Source organism: Rhamphochromis longiceps, linkage group LG14, assembly GCF_057381845.1.
Source record: "Rhamphochromis longiceps isolate RC_006_pf linkage group LG14, R_longiceps_female_GT1.1, whole genome shotgun sequence".
NCBI classification, from domain to species: Eukaryota; Metazoa; Chordata; class Actinopteri; order Cichliformes; family Cichlidae; genus Rhamphochromis; species Rhamphochromis longiceps.
In genome coordinates this window covers 37,580,628-37,599,695 of record NC_140570.1, presented here as the reverse complement: position 1 = coordinate 37,599,695, position 19,068 = coordinate 37,580,628, and the positions used below count along the sequence as shown (strand labels likewise).

Here is a 19,068-nt window from a genome sequence, read left to right as displayed (position 1 = left end):
GCATTTTGACTACAGACCGGCCCACCAGGTATTAAAACCATAAAGCCTTTGAATGAAAACAAATGCTGTTGTGACAGTGATGTATAGTCTTGTTGGTATATGTATGATTTCTATACATTTTACATCAGATAAAAACTTTGGTTGTAAGATTTAGATAATTATTTAATAAAAGCTAGATATTTTAAATGAGAATAAGAAAGAAAAGTATTTCTTTGTGCCCCACCTTTCCCTGTTAATTCCCTACCTGGCCCCCTGGCATAACTTTGCTAGACCCGCCCCTGCACAGTTACCAGCTGTCAGCTACCTAAAAAAGGATCCTGGTGTTATTTGTCTCTCAGAAACAGTTCATAACTTCCCTTCAACTCATTCATGTCACCTAAACCTGTTTCTTCATCACCTGTTCAGCTCTGATGATTCAGTAAGGACATCTCCTGGTTTCATCTTCATGTTTCCCTCTCACCACATATCCAAACCGACATCATGACCAGCAGCTTTACAGCTGTGGCTCCAGCAAACATCAGCTGATACTGGAAATTAATATTAAATAAATTCTAACAACAGCTGATCAAGCTTAAACGTGCTGCTGTTGTTTAGCGCGACATCTGCTGGTTTCCTCTTTCTGGCACAAAGTGGGTGATAAATAAACAAGAGAGAAAAGCTGATCAGCTGATCATTGATCAGTTTCATGATTGAAGTAGCAACAGGAGAGAGAGGGGGAGAGAATGAGAGAAGAAGAGGCAGCTGTGCAGCGTAAACACACAGAATAAATCCAGCTTTGTGTCTTTTTCCATTCTAGCTAAAGTTCGGGACAAACTGCGTCTCTTCTCAGCTCAATACCAAACGCATAATATTTTCTCTGAATGAGGGACCATTCCATTTTTAAGGAGCCGTTGGCAACTCTACTAACTAACCTTATGAATAAAATAAAGTTCACTATCAGTAACATCATAGCAACTGAACAGCTGTACAGAAACTCCGTCATGCTAGCTCGGGCAGTATGAGTTATTGCAACTGACGGTAAAAAGTCAGCACAACAAAAATAAACTCCACCTAAACTTGGTTTATATCTGACCCAGATAGACTGCAGGTCATAACTTCTTACCTGAAGTTCAGTTCACCTGACACTCGGACTGGCGGCTGCCTCGGGGCTCTCCTCCTGCCTCACCTTTCCCTCATCCACCTGCTGGCCTCTGTGGAAGCCCCGCCATAGCCACCACCAAACAACTGAGTTATTTTTACACATCGACCTGCATCTGGCCAATCCACCACCTCTCATTGTTCATGCCCTTACAAAATAAAAATAAAAAATAAGTCACTGGGGATATGCCCGGTATGCCCGATGGCCAGTCCAGCTATGTTAACCTGCAACCAAATCTGCAGCTCCATACAGCAATGTTACGACTTAGATGATATCTTATAACTCATAACTCTTATGTTAGCTGCCCTCAGTAGCATACTGTCAGAAATATTCGACGGCTGCAATAATTCTTTAAGTGTTATTTTTTCCTTGGGATTCTAATTTCACCGAAGTTTACTAAACTCAACAAACTTAATATTACTTACCGGGACATTTATTCTGTCCTCATTTTCTTTCACCGAAAAATTGTTTCCTGCGGTGCCGTCTTTCTTGCTTGGCTCTCCTACCTTTGCTAACGTGATGCACATAGCGCAGAAGCCGATGCTGCATTCACTTACACTCGGATATCTGAGCTTCACCGTGAAAACATAATCGGACATTTGATATTTGATTGAATTGTATTGTTTTGCCTTTGGGGTGGCACCTGGGGTGGCCAGTCTGGTTGGGGGGGTGGCCTGTGCCCCCCCAGGCCACCCCGCTGGACACGCCATTGGGCATGTATAGTTTTCCTTTAAATTCACTAATACATGCGCTGCTGCATGCGCTGCTGCATGCGACAGATCCTCGTATCAAACAGGGACAGATTTATTTCAAGGGAGGAGATAAAACACCTTGTCACAGACAGAACTGAAGTAGGGCACAAAGACCAAGTGTGAGACAAATAAAAGTTATTTATGCTCTAAACCAAGGGTGTCAAACATAAGGCCTGGGGCCCAGAATCGTCCCAGCAAAGATTTTAAAGCTATTCCTACTAAAAAAGACTCCCAACCCCCCCCACTGTCATTCACACTACACCAAGGTAATTACGTGATGCACAGCTATACTACGGAAATACCTGTTTTGTTTTACAGTGGGTCCACTGTAGGAGCCATTTCGTGTTGTTAGCTTATGTGTACCACTAGGGGTCACTTTTTGTGTTTTTAATGGTGCAGCATTAAAGGTAGATGGACGTAATTAGCGTGAGGTGTTGTTGGTCAGAAAGAGCAAACGGTTTGTGATTTATGTTAATGATGTTGGATACTAAGAGAACTGTTGAACAACAAATGCAACCGATGGAAAGCAATAAAGGTTTAAACAGACACGATAAGCACAGCTGGAGTTATTGGACTATGTCTCATTCATAACAGCTGCACCGCGACACCCCACTTCAAGGCTTATCCTCTACTGAGAATGAACAAAACTTTATATTTTATGATTACAGACAATCCAGGTGAGGAGCTACTGGAACTTTTCCTGCAGTTCCTGTAGTTTCACTGGTCAAACCCATGTAAGTTCAGTGTGACATCCCTGCTCTAAACACTCCGGTTCAGGCAGTTTTTTTCTACTCTTGGCTCTTCATGACATCAGAGAGACTATATAGCTTTCATATGTGTCAACTCGGCACCCAACTTAAGCCCCGCCCAACTCCTGTTGAAATCTTTTTATGAGGGGCAGCCATTGGAAGAATGTTGACTTAAAGGGGGAGGGGTTAAAACACGGTGTCTCAGACAGGGTTTTATAAGACAAGTCGTTTTTAGCAATTTTTTAAAGGTTTGGAAATAAGTTTAAATTGTTGTCCCTGCTTTCAACCAGGCTTCCTGTGCACAGGACACCAAATCTTGTAAAGCACCTCATCACAGTATCTCACAGGACAAAACCTGCAGTTCCTCTAAAGTCCACTGGAGGCTCACTCCAAATGTGAGTCAATTCCCACGTCTTCCAGGTCTTGATGCATTGTCAATCATCCAGGTAAGTAAATCTCCAAAAGTTGATTCTGAAGCCCACCGAAGGGCTGGTTCCAGTGTTAAAATGTCCAAATTTACAACAACCCACCACAAAAACATGGTACAAGTTCATTTAATTTGCTTTATGTCTCCAAGCATTTTTTAACACATATAACTTCTAATGTATTTAATTAAGCGACTGCAAAATTTTAGTTTCAGGCTCTCAAAGTAAAAAGAGGTGGGTCACAATTTAAAGCCAAAATCTCACTTTCGCTCAAAATTATTTTCTCTATAACCAACTTTAATATCATGGGATACATCATAGTTTCAACATGAAAGCACAGATTCATAGAAACAAGCTTTGGTACTCTGGATGTTTGATCTGTTTTCTGATCATTCACTGAAGAAAAGTTAAACTTTAGAAAACTAAACATGAAAGGTCTCCATCTTAGCAACATTTCGATACCAGACTTATATTTGCTGTGTGACAGCACAGAGGCTATGGCCTCTTTCACATGAACTCTGTGGACCTAATCAAACTAATCTGATAATATTATGAGCGTTATATAAGCTATTATACAGCTGTGTAGGCATCATCACGACTGCAATAAACTGTTATTCACGCGTGAGAAGAGGGCTGAGCGAAAGTGTTGAACAGCACAAAGCAAAAGACCAAAAAACAATCAATGAAAACACTCGGTGTTATCAGAATGATACTAATGAAGCAAATCACCTCAAAATGAATTTTTGTCACAGCCCACTGTTCAGGTTTTACTCACAAAAGAAAACATACGAACAGTTACGACAATAAAAACTCCCACTGAGTTTTAATCGCCTGCTGCTCTGGGAGCGACACCGCAGCATGCACATAAATCATTTTTACATTTTTTCCATCAAAGGGTAAATCTGACTGTTTCCTAAAGATTACATCAACAACTAAAATGTTCAGATTTACAAGGTCAAGTTATATTTCATAGTTATCAGAGGACAAATGGGCCTTTTTTATAAGCCATTCACAAAAATAAGACTTTGAATACAATAACAACAGAGAGATGATGAAGGTTGAGTCTTGAAATCATTGAAAACTTTCATGTTTAAATCCTAAAACTGATGGTTTGTCCTTCATGAAGCAGTTCTTACCTTAGCAGAGGCACGCAGACATGTTTACAGCATAGAGGTGATCCACAAACAAACAAACAAACAAAGAGAAAACCTTTCTGCTCGAAGAGAAACTGTTGGATCGACTGAGGGTTAAAGTCTAGCAGAGACTGAGAGGCTCTGTGAGCCTTTTGACCAATCCTGCCTCCTATAGACGGTGATGTCATTGTGTAATGTCACAAGGTGAGTCACATGAGGAAGTGGGACATACAGTAAACACACACACTAACACAGATACTCACACACATGTTTTAGAAAGGCAACAGGAAAACTTCAAACACACAACTCTTTATTGTGTCTGCTGGGTGAGAACACACACAGGCATTATCCCACACAAACACAAGAGTGTGTGTATGTTTACAGCCGCCACACACACAAACAATCGCTGTGTGTGTGTGTGTGTGGTGATGTCTTTGTTGTTGGTCTTTCTGTGAAACATAAACCCAGACACACGAGCAGACGTCTCATATTTGGACTGTGCTGTCAGTTTCAGCACAGACCTGTTACCAAACAAAGCCACACACTGTCTGCTGCAGGGCGCACACACACACACACACACACACTAATTGATCTTCTAAAAATAAGCACAGGATGAGTGAGCAAGGTTTCAGAGGGTTTTCCAGACTCCAACTTTTCCTTGCGGGACAAAAACTCAGTTTAATGTCGAGTCTTCCCAGCGAGGTGACACACCAAAGCCCCCAAACTACAGACAAATCTGGATTTGCCCAGTTGTGATCACTCTCACCAGGAGAGGATCTTTGAAGAACAGGAAATCCTGACGTCTTATTCTGAAACAGGTGGTTGAAGCCTCCCAGGTCAGAACAGCTGGGCGGGGGTGACGGCTGCTTTCTGGGTTGAAGTGACGGAGGATTGGAGGGACTATTTGACTTTTCTGCAGCATGTGGTTCTGTGACTGAGACCATTTCTGTCCCAGCATTTTTTAACACAACTAAACTGCAAAAAGTACGCACTCATCTCCGAGCTCGTTCACTCTAACTCTGTTTCCAGAGCTCAGTGAAGCAGATCAGCGACGTGATTATCAACTGGATGATTCAACCCAGAGTTTATTACAGGAAAGACGCAGTTTAATCCTGGATCTCTGCGTGGAGAACAAGTGTAAGTTAGATGAACTAACTCCATCTTTCTTATTATATCTTTAAAAAAATCTAAAAACAAGACTTTCAAAACAGAAATAAAATGAGTATCGACAAAATCAAACACACAGCATTTGTTTACTCTGAGGGGAGGGGCTGCACACACAACCACACCCGTGTCTGAGTGATAAGAAAATATCACTGTCAGACAACTTTTATGATATCAAGAATTACAACACACACACACACACACACACACACACACACACACACACACACACACACACACACACACACACACACACACTCAGAGGATGATTACAGCTTGTGTCTGTTCTGTGAATCACAAACTGTCTGAGCTGTCATGTCCGACACATTGATTTCTCCAGCTGACGACTTCCTCGCTCTCTTATCTGTCTTCTCAGTGAAAACATTTCCTTTTCCTCTTCGTCGCGCTGCTTGTTACCGCCAATCGTTCGCAGTGTGAGCTGAGAGCAGCATCAACGAAACTACACTGGAGAATCGATATCTGATCGGACATCAAATCATCTAAAATACCCTCGATACGGATCGGCTTGAGGCACAGTGCCTGCTACCCGGACACGGCGGAGGAAGTGAAGGTGAAACATGTAGAAAAAACTCAAAGAAAAAACACTGTGGGAGGAAACCAGAGCACCCAGAGGAAACCCACGAAGAGAAACTCCTGCAGGACAGGGGATTCAAACCGACGACCTTCTTGCTGTGAGGTGACTGTGACATGTCAGTCTTTTATATACAGTTTATGAGTTAAAACCTCTTCAGGGGGCAAGCGCTATCACTTCTGTGAATCTCACTCATTCATCATCGCCATCTCTTTAAAACATGTGTCTAATGAATTAATACTTCTGGTACCTTTAAAAACAAAAATCAGAAAATCCAAAGGAAAGTTTTTATCAGGTAGCATATGTACCGAGTAGGGTTGTTAAAAAAGGTGATACTTAGATTCTAATTGACAGTAAAAATCACCGTCGGGTTTGATGCTCATTTAACACTCATCCTCCAACAGCCCCTCCCCCCACTAGCAGCCGAACACATGAACAGCAGCACAACAAACGTGGTGAAGCATCGTGAAGACCCCCGGTGTTTATTATTATTTTGTTTCAGCACAACTAGCATCAGCAGTTCCATCCGTAGGTAACCTTACAATAGACGACGTTAATATTTAACAGCATAAAGACCTCGTGTTTCCCAGATTGAAGCTGAGTAAAGTCTGCCAGCAGCTAACCAGAAACGGTGACAGTCTACCTCATCGACTCGATGTGATCAGCGATTATAAAGGAAATAAACAGCGGCTGAATATTATTCTGGGAATTTGCAGTCAATCATGTCATCTAACACACACAAACACAAACAGATGATGAAAACGTGTGCGTCCACACAGGGAAGCTTACATTATGGAGATATACCCACAAACACCTCAAGAGACAGCTGCCATTAAGTGTCAGTGCTTCCTGAAAGTGCCGTATCAGCACGCATACAGATAACTCCCCTCTGACTCTTTCCCGCACATCACCGAGGTTTCACTTTGCCCCCCTCCTTGTATCTTTTTTATCGCCACTGTCGGTAAAGATTTATGAGAAACGGGAACTGAATGGCTGCATTACTAAATTATTGCGCCGCCCTGTAGTAAAGTTTTTATGATGCATCCTGTGATCTGAGTGTTTTCTTGTGTTTTATTTCCTCTCACAGACCAATTTTGGGTGGACATCACAGTTTCATTACTGCGTGTATACTGTGGTGGCACAAAAATAGGAAACGAGTAAAAGAAAACATCACGATGTCCGGGACGATCAGAAAAAGGCTTTTTGTGTTGCTAGAGGTCAGAAAAGAAATGTGAAAAAAAGGAGGCCACTTAAGGCAAAAGCAGAGGTTTAAGGATCGATTTGTTGCTAACAGCCAGGAACCAGTCGCCCCTGGCTGCCATGGTAACCATGATGTGGGTTTTTCACCTCAAGAGTTTCTGAGTGACACAAGCAGTAGATGTGAAATCATGGATCACCAAAAGCATTCGCTCCTCGCTGGCACTGCCCTGAGGACTTAATGAGGAGCTAGCATCCACGCCGCCCCCACGCCTTCAGTGTCCCTTGCAGTGAGATCATGCCCCCCCCACCTCGTGCAGCAGATATCTGAAACAACCTTTCAAAAATTGATGCAAGCATTAAAATTTACATGTTTGTTGGAGCGATTAATCTGAGGAGCTGAGGACCAAACCAACAACCTTCTGAACAGCAGATAACCCACTTAAAAGAGGGGTTACATGTATCCACTTGTGAACGACTTGTCTGTGATGTTCAGTCATATAAATGTGTACCCCGTGTCTGGAGGATGCATATGATGCAATCATGGCTTGATTTTAACAAGCTACTCTTACATTTTTGTAGCTGCTGTTTCTTTCTTTGCAGTAGGAACCGAAGCTGTGAATGTTGTCTCCTCAGTCTTGATGTCATCATAGCCATTGCTCTCATTGGAAGTCACTTCAATCACCTTTACTCATAGTCGAGAAACGCTTTACTCATCTACTGTCATTCTGCCTGTGGTTGCCTAAAGTTGCTCACTTCCTGCATGGATGCTCTTTAAACTTAATTCCGACTTTGTTGAATCTGTGCAGCAGCCTCGTGCCTGACACCATTATCAGCATTTACACGTGTGCATGCTGTGCCTATACTGATCTGCAATTTTAGGCAGGTGGTTTTCTCTCTTCTCTCTTCATTTGAAAAAATGGAGGCAGAAGAAAAAGTAAACAGAAATGCCTCCAATCACACTGATCAATCACAGTCATCACAAGCAACACCACACACCCTGTGTACATACATCTCTAGAAAAGTGCACATCAGGTTGTGGTGTAAGCTTTGGCGGAGGGTTTCAGAAGGGTTTGGAGTTACAGGTTGCCTAGTGTAAGCAGAGTTACCTCAGAGGTAAAAATTCCATTTTAGGATTTGGAATCAAATGTTCGTTTCATGTCAGGCAGGTTTTTGCCTGAACATGGGAACCAGAATGCACAAGCTCTGCTTTTTTCTGCATGTAAATAAATTGTGCATGCTAGCTTCTACATGCCGGAGGATGTTGCAGAAATGGATTAAACATTTAGCTGAACTTGCACACCCAGCAGGGGGGATCCGCCCCAGTCGTAGCCCAGCAGAGCTCAGTGCGCTTGGCAGTGGGAGGCCACGGAGCACCCCCTCCAGCTGCTCCTGGAGCTCCCGCTGTTACAACAAACACTAAACACTGCACATACCCGACAAGCTCTCGGTGTCAGATATTAGAGGAGGCGTGACATAAACAAGGAATCTAAACAAGGAGAGACAAAGGGACAGATGAGAAGACAGATGGAGGCGTTACTGCAGCCTTCTGGATAAAGAACAAAGAAGGAAAAAACACGTCTGCAAAAGTCCCGACAAACAGCAGCGTGAAGAGTCTGAACCGGTTTGAGACATCACCACAAAGAGATCAAATTCTGTCTCGTCTGCCTGCAGCTGACTCCAAAATCATGTCGTCGTGGTAATGAGACGAACCCCCAGGCCCAGACTTCAAATGTATATTTTAACATATTTTCACAGGTTTGACAGCATGCATGGACGCATGGATACATGTGCATGTATCAGTGTCTACCCCACACAGTCTGTATTCATGTTCACACACACACAGCCACACAAACGTCTGAACCACACCCATTATAATTTGGGTCTTTGAAGTTTCCAGCTCAGGAGAGTCCCTGGTTTGCACAGCACACCCTGACGCTTCTGTTCCTTCTTTATCTAAAGCAGCTTCCGTCTTTTATTTTGTGTTTTTATTTTTTGGACTGAGAAGCAGTTTTGCACGACTGCAAAATAATCCTTCTTATATCTTTTGTCTGATTTCTTATACTGGGCCTCAGCTCAACCTGTGACTGACTGAAGCTGTTTTAGCTCACTTCCTACTGCCTTTAAGCTAACCTTTTTAGGATTGGCTGCCCCTCCTAAACCAGATTTAAACGTGGTGCTTCCATGTAGAATATGGGCAAAACGTGCATGCGCAGTGCCTTTGTTTTCATACGCACATGGCGGAAAAAGCATGGCGGCGACGGAGAACGAGAAGGGAGAAAGCGGATCGTTGAATGAAACAGATGAACCAGAATTGGTTTGTAAAAATGGTGCAACTTCAGTGGTGTGGAAATGGTTTAGCTTTCGTCTGTCAAATACACAACAAAGCACAGTTTTTGGTAGAGCATGCTAGCGGGCCGTCGTTATTACCGTGTGTTTTGGAAAATACGGCACACTTAAAATCAATCCTGTGATTTTCTGAAAAATGGACAGAGCCCCTTATGGGTCACCAACCAGTGGAGTCGTCCCCTGCTGGTCATTAGAAAACTTCACTTTGCCAGCCCAGAAGCTGCCTCTGTGTTTTATATACAGACATATAAAGAGTCCATCTTTTCCTGTTGTTCATATTACAATAACAAGTATTGTGTGTATTAAAGCCATTAGTCTGTGCTACACAGCTCCATTATATTAAAATACATCAATCAGCCACACTATTGAACCGGGTGACAGGTTAATTCACACACACAGACACACAGTAGACTCACTCCCACATATTCTGCTCTGACGGTAGAGAAATGCATTAAAACAACAAAAGTGGATTATTATGCTACTGAAAATAGTCCCAAGCAAGAAGCACTTTTTCTAACTGAGCAGAAAACTTCAGCATTATGAATCACGTCTGAACAGCAGAGAGCGTGTCAAGGCTTTTATGCAGAAACCTTAAAGTCTTTTGTCAGGTGGCAATCAGTGTGAGTGTGTTCGTGTGTGTTCGTCAGAGGACAGATGGTAATTTAGAAGAAGAGGACGTATAATATAAAATAAAGGAAACACGAAGAGAAAAAGAGAGGGGAGAGGAGGGGGGATAGTGGGTTTTTTTCTGCATGAACGAAGGGCTACCGTGGGCCTGAGTGGGCTGGAATAAGAGATACAAAGACAAAGAAGAAGAAGAAGAAGAAGAAAGCAGATAAAAAGAAGATGCAGGTAGGGGAAGAAAAGAGAACGAAGGGAAGAGTGTGGGTGAAAGGAAGAAGTGAGTGCGTGACCAAATAACAGACTGCATCTTGGCAGGGGGCACACACACACACACACACACACACACACACACACACACACACACACACACACACACACACACACACACACACACACAGAGGCGTTTTTCCATCTCTCCAGAGGACATTGCAATGACATATATTCATATCCTGCAGACTAACTTAACTTCAAACCAAGTTTTCAACTAAAGATTTAATGATAACAGAACTTTTTACACTAAAACACAGGCAACTCCTCATAATGTGTAAAAAACCAAACGCATGTACATTTAGTGTATTTAGTTGCCTGTGTCAAGCAATGTCTGTGACACCAGGCTTGTAGATCAGGGCCTTTGTATATTTTTAGTGACGATAAAAAAGCTCATTTAATTACCATAATTACTGCTAGCTGAATCTAAAATAATTAGTAACTAAAGCTTGGCCTTAAATGCAGTGGAGTAAATGCTGAGTGCCCTGCAGGTATCGCTGCTGGAAGGACAGAAGTGGCCCGCTCAAGTCAACCTCATGTTTGACCTTTTTAAACGGTTTCCTGGATGTTTCCCTGCCGCTCGCCTGTGATGTCACCTACACTGACTGACCACTGCCTGCAGCTAAAGTTTGGACAATCTGGATTTTAATCTGCCCCACACTGTGCTGAGTTTGGGTCCTCTCCTCCTGTGGTTTCTAACTTCTCTGAGTGGTGTGGGGGGATTATTCAGGCCTGGCAGAGGTATGCAGCATCGGTCTGCTCTTGTTTAGTTATTTGACTGTGGTCAGGCTGGATATTCTGGGTGCTTTAATGACGCTGGTGTTGCATGATAACCCACGGCGTATTTTTCCAAACCCTAAACAGCAAAGTAAGAGCAGAGCAAAGCCTAAATGACGGAGTACGTCAGTTTACACAGCCACGTTTAACGCAGCAGTCACAGCTGGGTGGCTGTGGTCGGGATGTGCTGCTTTGTACGTGACATGACGTACAGATTAATGTGAATCCAGGACTGAGCCACATCTCTAAAAATCCACTTTAGCTGGATTTCAAACCACTAGAATGTGGCTGAAGTTTCCATGTGGTTTTTACTAGAGATGGACCGATCCGATATTACGTATCAGTATTGGTCTGATACTGACCTAAATTACTGGATCGGATATCGGAGAGAAATAAAAAATGTAATCCGATCCATTAAATATCAAAAAAGCACCTCACAAAACACGGCGTAACTCAGCTCATAACCGTAGCACGTTGGAGCAGTGTGCTCACGTGATAGAGCAGCTGTGGCGTGCGAGACTTGTTGTCTGGTTGAGCATTTGAAGCCTCGCTACCAATCCGGCATTTCATCTCCGAGAAAGTGATCCCAGAGAGAAGTGAAGCAAGTGTATAAGTTCATCTCTGAATGTTTGTAAAGCATTCCAGCGTTCAGCTTAACAACCGATATATGGAGCGACTGCCTCTCTCTCCCTCCCTCTCCTGCTGCTACTTCAATCATGAAACTGATCAGCTGATCGGCTTTTCTGTCGCGAGTCCGTCTCTCTTCTTTGTTTATTGCTCACTTCGCGTCAGAAAGAGGAAACCAGCGGCTGAACAACAGCAGCACGTTTAAGCTTGATAAGCTGTTGTTAGAATTTATTTAATATTACTTTCTACACCAGGATCTTTTTCTACGCAGCTGACAGCTGGTAACTGTGCAGGGGCGGATCTAGCAAAGTTTAGCCAGGGGGGCCGATAGGGCATGAACAGGGAGAAGGGGGCACAAAGAAATACTTTTCTTTCTTATTCTCATTTAAAATATCTAGCTTTTAATAAATAATTATCTGAATCTTACACCCAAAGTTTTAATTTGATGTAAAATGAATAGAAGTCCATTACTGTATATAGTAACTATTAAGTCTAATATATATACCCTAGTAAGCTATAGTACTTTTTCCTTTGGGAAGGTACCATCTGTGCAGTCTGCAATTCTGTTGAAGAAAGATGTTGAATCTATTGAATTATTCTTGAAAAACAATTGATTTCTGTGCATTTTTATTCACACTGCATTAAATTAAAGTTGATTATGTCGATTAAGCATCATGAGGTGGGGGGTGGTTCCCTATTTTTTTTTTTTTTGCTGGGAGTTTGCAACCCTATTAGTTAGGTTGCTTAATATTTCCACTAAGTACTCTTTAAAATACCAGAATAGGGAGGATGGTGCAGGTTTAAGTTTATTAGATTGATCAGTGTTGCTGAACTATAAAATATTTTGGGTGCAGTGTATTTTTTGCATACAGGTATAACAGAATAGCTTTAGTGTTTTTTTTTTTTAAACTTGAGTTTGAACTTATACAAAATGCAGAAAGATGTTAAAAAAAGTTTTATTGATTAAAAAACACACTATATCGGATTCATATCGGTATCGGCCGATATCCAAATTTATGATATCGGTATCGGACATAAAAAAGTGGTATCGTGCCATCTCTAGTTTTTACAGACATCCAGATAAAAGGAACATGACTCCAATCTGAAAAATCTGATTTGGGACAACAGAGCAAAGCGTTCTACACGAGTGGAAGCAGCAGGGCCTTAATTCAGTCATGTGTTTTTGCTGTTATACTGAAAAATCACAGCGGGCTCTTTTAATGGGACATTTAACACGATTTAGCCAAAAAAACCCACATCAAACCCCAAAACATGGGTTTAATATTTCATTCAAATGACTTTAAGTACTTTTCACACACGCACAGCAGCCATGAACCTTCCAAACTTTACCTGACATAGAGGTGTTTGCCAAATTACAAATGTCAGGTGTCACATGTGCTAATCCAAGATCTGCAAAAGGAGCAGCTACCACTTTAATTGTTGGGAGGCTGAAGTTACCACATTTGGACAAAAAGACTGTGTAAAAGAGCGCCCAGGTCTGGAAAATCAAGCCTTACACCTGTGTTCTTTATAATGACCAGCAGGGGGTGACACCTCACCTGCCCCCCCCCCCCCAAAAAAAAAAGACTTTGGCTGTAGGGAGAACGACTAGCTTGAAGTTACCAGCTAATACTGGTGAGGTGCTATACGAGTACAGAAGCAGCTCTGTGGGACGTGTTGGAGCAGCTTGAAAACATGAGGCTTTGAGGAAAAAACTTAACACTCAGCAAAACCTTTGCTTCCAGGTTTCACTTCCTCTCTTCCTATATCTGCGCTGTTGTGGTGGTATTATCTGAGTGGTGACAACTACCATTCAGGAGAATACTGCCTTAAGGTCCCAATTAATGGTCACCTGGGGTATAATACTATGTTTCCCAAACCAGGTGGTGTGTGGTTGCTGGAGGTTGCTGGCAGTCACCATGGGAAATTAGTTCTGAAGACGTATATGGCACTGTAATATAAACCTTACTAACTAACAAAGCAATCAGAATAGGGCGCAGCACCCTCTTTGCAACACATAACGACCTCGAGCGACCCCCGCCCAGGAGGTTGTGGAATATGTATTTTCCCAGTCTGTAGGACTGTGTGGGTCACAAATATCCTGCATGTCTCATAATTTGGTCGATGACTGAAACTAAATGGTCAAGAGGTCCGGTGATTCCAGTTAGTGGAGGTGGAGCTTAGCAGAGAGCAACATCTGTCAATCAAAGCAGCCACGCCCCAAAAGTTACATTGTAAGCCTTAAATTAATCAGAATAGAAGACTTACAATAAAATCCTCCCACCGTGCAGATATGAAGGGGGAAACTATCGACAGAGGCCGAAGCTGTTCTGTGCATCAGTGTGCAGGCGTCTTTATTTCTATTGTAAAGACGTAATAAGCTGATCGATTTGGAGCCAGCCTCAAGTGGCCATTAGAGGAACTGCGGTTTTTAAAGTTGCTGCTCAGTCCCGGGCAGATTATGCAAAAAGTTCATGTGAGAAAGCAGATTTTGGGATCATTACCTTACATTATCAATATTTCAGTGGTGACTCTTCCCCCATGCTGCCTGCCTTCACACATCCACACACACAGGATGTGATTAACTATCCACCTGACTCTGTGTGTGTGTGAGGAGTACATAGATTATTCAGGTTATTATAAGCAAGGCATTACATCCCAAAACCCCACCCTCCCTCCCTCTCCCCGCACACACACACACACACACACACACACACACACACACACACACACACACACACACACACACACACACACACACACACACACACATACTGCCTCAGTTGGCCCTGAAGCAATATGCTGAGGCGGGGCTGCACAGATGGCGGTATGGAGCAGGGTGTGTGTGTGTGTGTGTGTGTGTGTGTGTGTGTGTGTGTGTGTGTGTGTGTGTGTGTGTGTGAGGGAGGATCTGTGCTGACTTAAAAAACATCCATAATCAATTTGGTCTTTTACCCACTGAGATCGTTCAGATGGTCTCTCCTCGCTCCCCCCGCCTCTGATCGTTTATATTTCAGTGATTCAGGGACTGATGGAGGTGCTGCTCAGGAGGTGAGGCGGGCCGTCCACTAATCACAGACCGTTCGATCCCCACACGTCCAAAAGTCCCTCCTGCATGTCCGCTCACTGCTACACTCATTCTCATTCGTCAAATACTGCAGAGGCTGCAGCTTTTCTTGTGTTTTAAAATAAACACACTCTTTGTCAGCCTTTAAAATCAAAATGAAGTGAAAAATCTACAATACCAAAAAAAAAAAAACTGAGGAAGAATCAGACTCAGAAGAAAGGAGGAGGGGGAGGAAGAGGAGGAGCCCAGTAATCACCTCAGAGAGTTGACTGGCTGGAAAATGACCAGCTAAACAAGTATCAACCAGCCCTTCAAAGACTCTGGAGGTTTGGAGGTTGACTGACATGAGAAAAGATCAGCTCAGGCTTTACTGGACAAACTGGGTCGTGATCGTGGTCTCGCCTGCACTCACTGTCAGACCGAACCAGCGTCACAGCCTCTCTGCTTTTTCTCTGTCACGTAACTCTGACCTTTATCAGAGAAGTCTTTCAAAATAAAACAATTCAACTCATGATCGTGACATTTTCTGGTAGACAGTTATTTTACAGACACATATTTATAACATCCTGAATATCCACTTGTTTTTATTTGTTTATCACTGCAAAAAAAACATTTTATAATTCATGCCTTAAAGGTTTCTGTTACACTCAGCTGTAATCATCCGATTTAGTTCAACACATAAAAAAGAAAACTCCAACTGTCTGTTTCATCTCCCGTGTGTTTCTGTTCTTGTAGTTTTTATTTTGTTTTCAGCTTTACTTGGTTTTCACGGAGCACCGGTCCTGTCACTTTGAGTTCAGATTAAATGGTTCACTATGACTCCTGAGATGAATCTGAGTTTCATATAAGGTCGGGAGGAAAATGATCTAATCAAAGACAAAAATCTAGCCTCAGATTCATGTGCTGCACTTCTTTACGCTTTTAAAATCACACGGTGTAACAGAGCAGAAGAGAATCAATCTCAAGCCTTTTGCTTTGTAAAGCAAAGGACCAAACCACACAGCGACACATTAATGACTAACCTGGTGTTGTGGATAGATGATCTAAGATGTTCTCTTGACTGCTGTTTGGTCCATTTTCAGTCTGTTTTTACTCCCATATGACGGCATTTTTCTGCACATCGGGGACCCTCAAAAATGAACTTTCACTTTTAGTGTTTGTTTAACTTAAGGAAAGGCCTGTGTGGACCTGGAAATTAATGACAGCAGACCTACCAAAAGAAAACAAAGGTGAACATTTTCATGATATAACAGTAAAAATAATAAGTCTGATATGCCAGAAGTTTCTGATTTTCTGAATACAGTATACTTTTTAACTCCTCAGAAAAAAACATCACTTTGTGTTTTTTCTGCACTGATATATGTCTGCATTTTTCTTACTATTTTAGTTTAACAAAAATGAAAGTAATTGGTATAAAAGAATAAAAACTTGGGCTTTCTGTAACAGTCAGTAACATAGTAACAGTCTGAGCTCGTGTTTGTACACTGAAATAAAAGTTATCTCAAGGCTCTGAGTCAAACTGAGGGTTTCTGTATGTGTGTGTGTGTGTGTGTGTGTGTGTGTGTGTGTGTGTGTGTGTGTGTGTGTGTGACTTTATTGGGTTTTGTAGGGTGTGTTTTGGCATGCCACATAAAGCGTCTTTGGAGTCCTTGTTGTTGGGGATTATTCTTTAGCTGAATGTCCTCGATCGTTAGCCACACACACACACACACACACACACACACACACACACACACACACACACACACACACACACACACACACACACACACACACACACACACACAGCTCTACATAATCAATACTGACATGGATTACAAGGTCACATTAAGACCCCCAGCAGGGAGACCTGCTATCTCTGACCTTAACACCACACATGTAAATAAACTGTGGAAGGAAAGCTGAACGAGACTGAACTTGAGGATTTTGGTTTCTGTGGTTCCACTTTCTCCCCTGTGTGTTTCCTCTCGCTCTGCAGCACCTCTGCTTCAGTAAAACTGACATTAGTAGATGAATCAATACCATTCGACACGTAGAAGAGGAGGTTTGATGACAGTGTTCAAAGTTTTTGGGAGGTTCACTGTTTGTTTAATAAAGAATCTCCAGCTCATGTACCTGTTAGAGCTGCAGGCAGGTCACAGCAACAGTATTAAAACAATATCATTGAAATCTGCACTCCTGTTTCTCACTAACTGGAAACAGCAGAGAAACAAACATTATTTAAACTGTTGATTTTGACTCACACAAAGGTGTTTTGACCAGGTGTTTCAATCAGCTGTCTGATCTTGAATAACCTCAACCATTTATTTTTACTGGATTATATGTTGTATATATAAATATATTCTGGTAATAGGGCTGAACGATATATCGCATTTGCGATAATATCGCGACATGATCAAGTGCAATTTTCTAACCGCAAAGGCTGCGATTATACTCTGGACATGTCCAAATTCATGGGCTGCATCCTCCTGAGGCCGTATTTGTAGACCGATTACGTCACAGCGACGCGCCGAAGGCTGTCCAAATTACTACCATATCCCAGAATTCATAGCGCGGCCCAGCCAAACTCCAGTTTCCAACAATGGCGGCCGCTACTAAGTTTTAAAATTACTCATACTAATCTTTCTGGGTCACAAAATAAACTTTTAACATATTTTCAGGCGAGAAAGTAGTTGTGTAAACATCAAATATCTGCTCGGTTTATCAAGATATCCCATATTTGCAAAAGTGCTTCGACGTTTTCAGAGGCGTCTGCTACCCACCAGCTCGACAGCTAGCCGGGAGCTCGAGGGTTACTGATGCGGCCGAGAACGGCACAACTCCCGGCACATCATTTTCAGATCACCGCGGAGTTTCGCTGCTCGGGTTAAACGTAATATATAAGTCACTTAGACAACCTAAAAATGTTATTGTTGGGCTTTTTTCAGTGTTTTGTTTGTTCGTGAGTAAATCGGTTTGGCTGAGATTAAAGTTATTAGATTAGATAAAATAAAACTTTATTAATCCCCCGGGTGGGTTCCTCCTTGGTTTTCACACAGCTGACTAAACGTCAAACAGAAAACTTATTAAACAGAAGTATGAGACAGTCGAGAATTTACACCAGTGTCTGGTTATATTTTAGATAGCAAGAAGCAGACGGCCGAGTTTATTAAACTCCACCGAGACAGCGGTGACGCTAATCAGAACTAGCCTTCTGATTCAGAAGGCTAGACCGTCCAATTTCACGCCTTTAAACTTTAAAGGCGTGTTTGTGTGTGTGTTTATACAATTGCTATTATGTTTGCACTTTATGTGTAATGTTACTGACTGCAAAGATCAGTAAGATGTGTGTATTTTTTATTTATTAGTTTTATTTATTTAATATTATTTTTTAATTGAATGACTGTCTAGTAGTTCACAGATGTCGAAAAACTGAGTGTGGTAAAGCCACTGATTTTTTTTATGTATATTTCTGCAATCTGCACATTGTACTGACTTTCATTTTAATGTTTACACCAGGGTTCCTTGTCAGCACTTTATGCTCAGATGTTTGTAAGCTAAAAATAAACTATTGTGTATGTTCAAATATACTGTTGTGATTGAAGAAGTTAAATAAAAATGTCAGTCATCAATTCATGCATCACCTCATGTCATCATAACAGAGGTCTGTCTTCCAGGAAAGAACAGTTTAAAATTAATGTAATATAGTATTGGCCATACTATATGATATATTGCTTGTCTTTGTTTAATAATACAGAAGACAAAGACCTTAAAAAATAATCGCATATCGCATCGCAATCGCAATATTGGGGCAAAAAATCGCAATTAGATTATTTTCCATAATCGTTCAGCCCTATCTGGTAATATTGCTGCACAGCCTTCATACTGGCTTCACATAAAGACCTCAGCAAACCAAGCTGCCAGCTATTTAGTCAGATTAAAATAATCAAGATTTAATCTTTTGTGGTCACGCTTTGAGTTTGACACGAGTCCAAAACGGTTGTTAAAGTGTAAACTGTAGGAAAATATATGTGTTCCCGTCTTTGTTCTGCAGATACCTGTAGCTGTGAGTCACCGTCTGATGGATCAACCGTCTGAGGTCAGTTTGGTTTTATGGGAAAAGTGGGCGGCTGGAGGAGGAACAAACAGGAAGTAACTACCACACCGTCAGAGGCCTTAAAGATAAAGCTAAGAAACAGGAGTCTGCAGCCATGGATTTGAGAAAAAT

At 42.0% G+C, this 19,068-nt stretch overlaps 1 protein-coding gene across 5 annotated transcripts in view; it reads right to left on the bottom strand.

Annotated features, from left to right (window-relative positions):
* Nucleotides 1-19,068, bottom strand: part of pak1 (p21 protein (Cdc42/Rac)-activated kinase 1) — a 79,993-nt gene that overhangs the window by 31,123 nt on the left and 29,802 nt on the right. Inside the window, exon 1 of one of the 5 annotated variants that reach the window (XM_085380852.1) lies at nt 15,884-16,010. The exons of 3 other annotated variants lie outside the window; for them this stretch is intronic. The gene's annotated coding sequence lies outside the window, so the exon portion shown is untranslated. Of the gene's footprint in view, nt 1-4,200; nt 4,323-15,883; nt 16,011-19,068 lie in introns of those variants that run through there. One more of the 5 variants, XM_085380851.1, reaches the window with a different exon arrangement.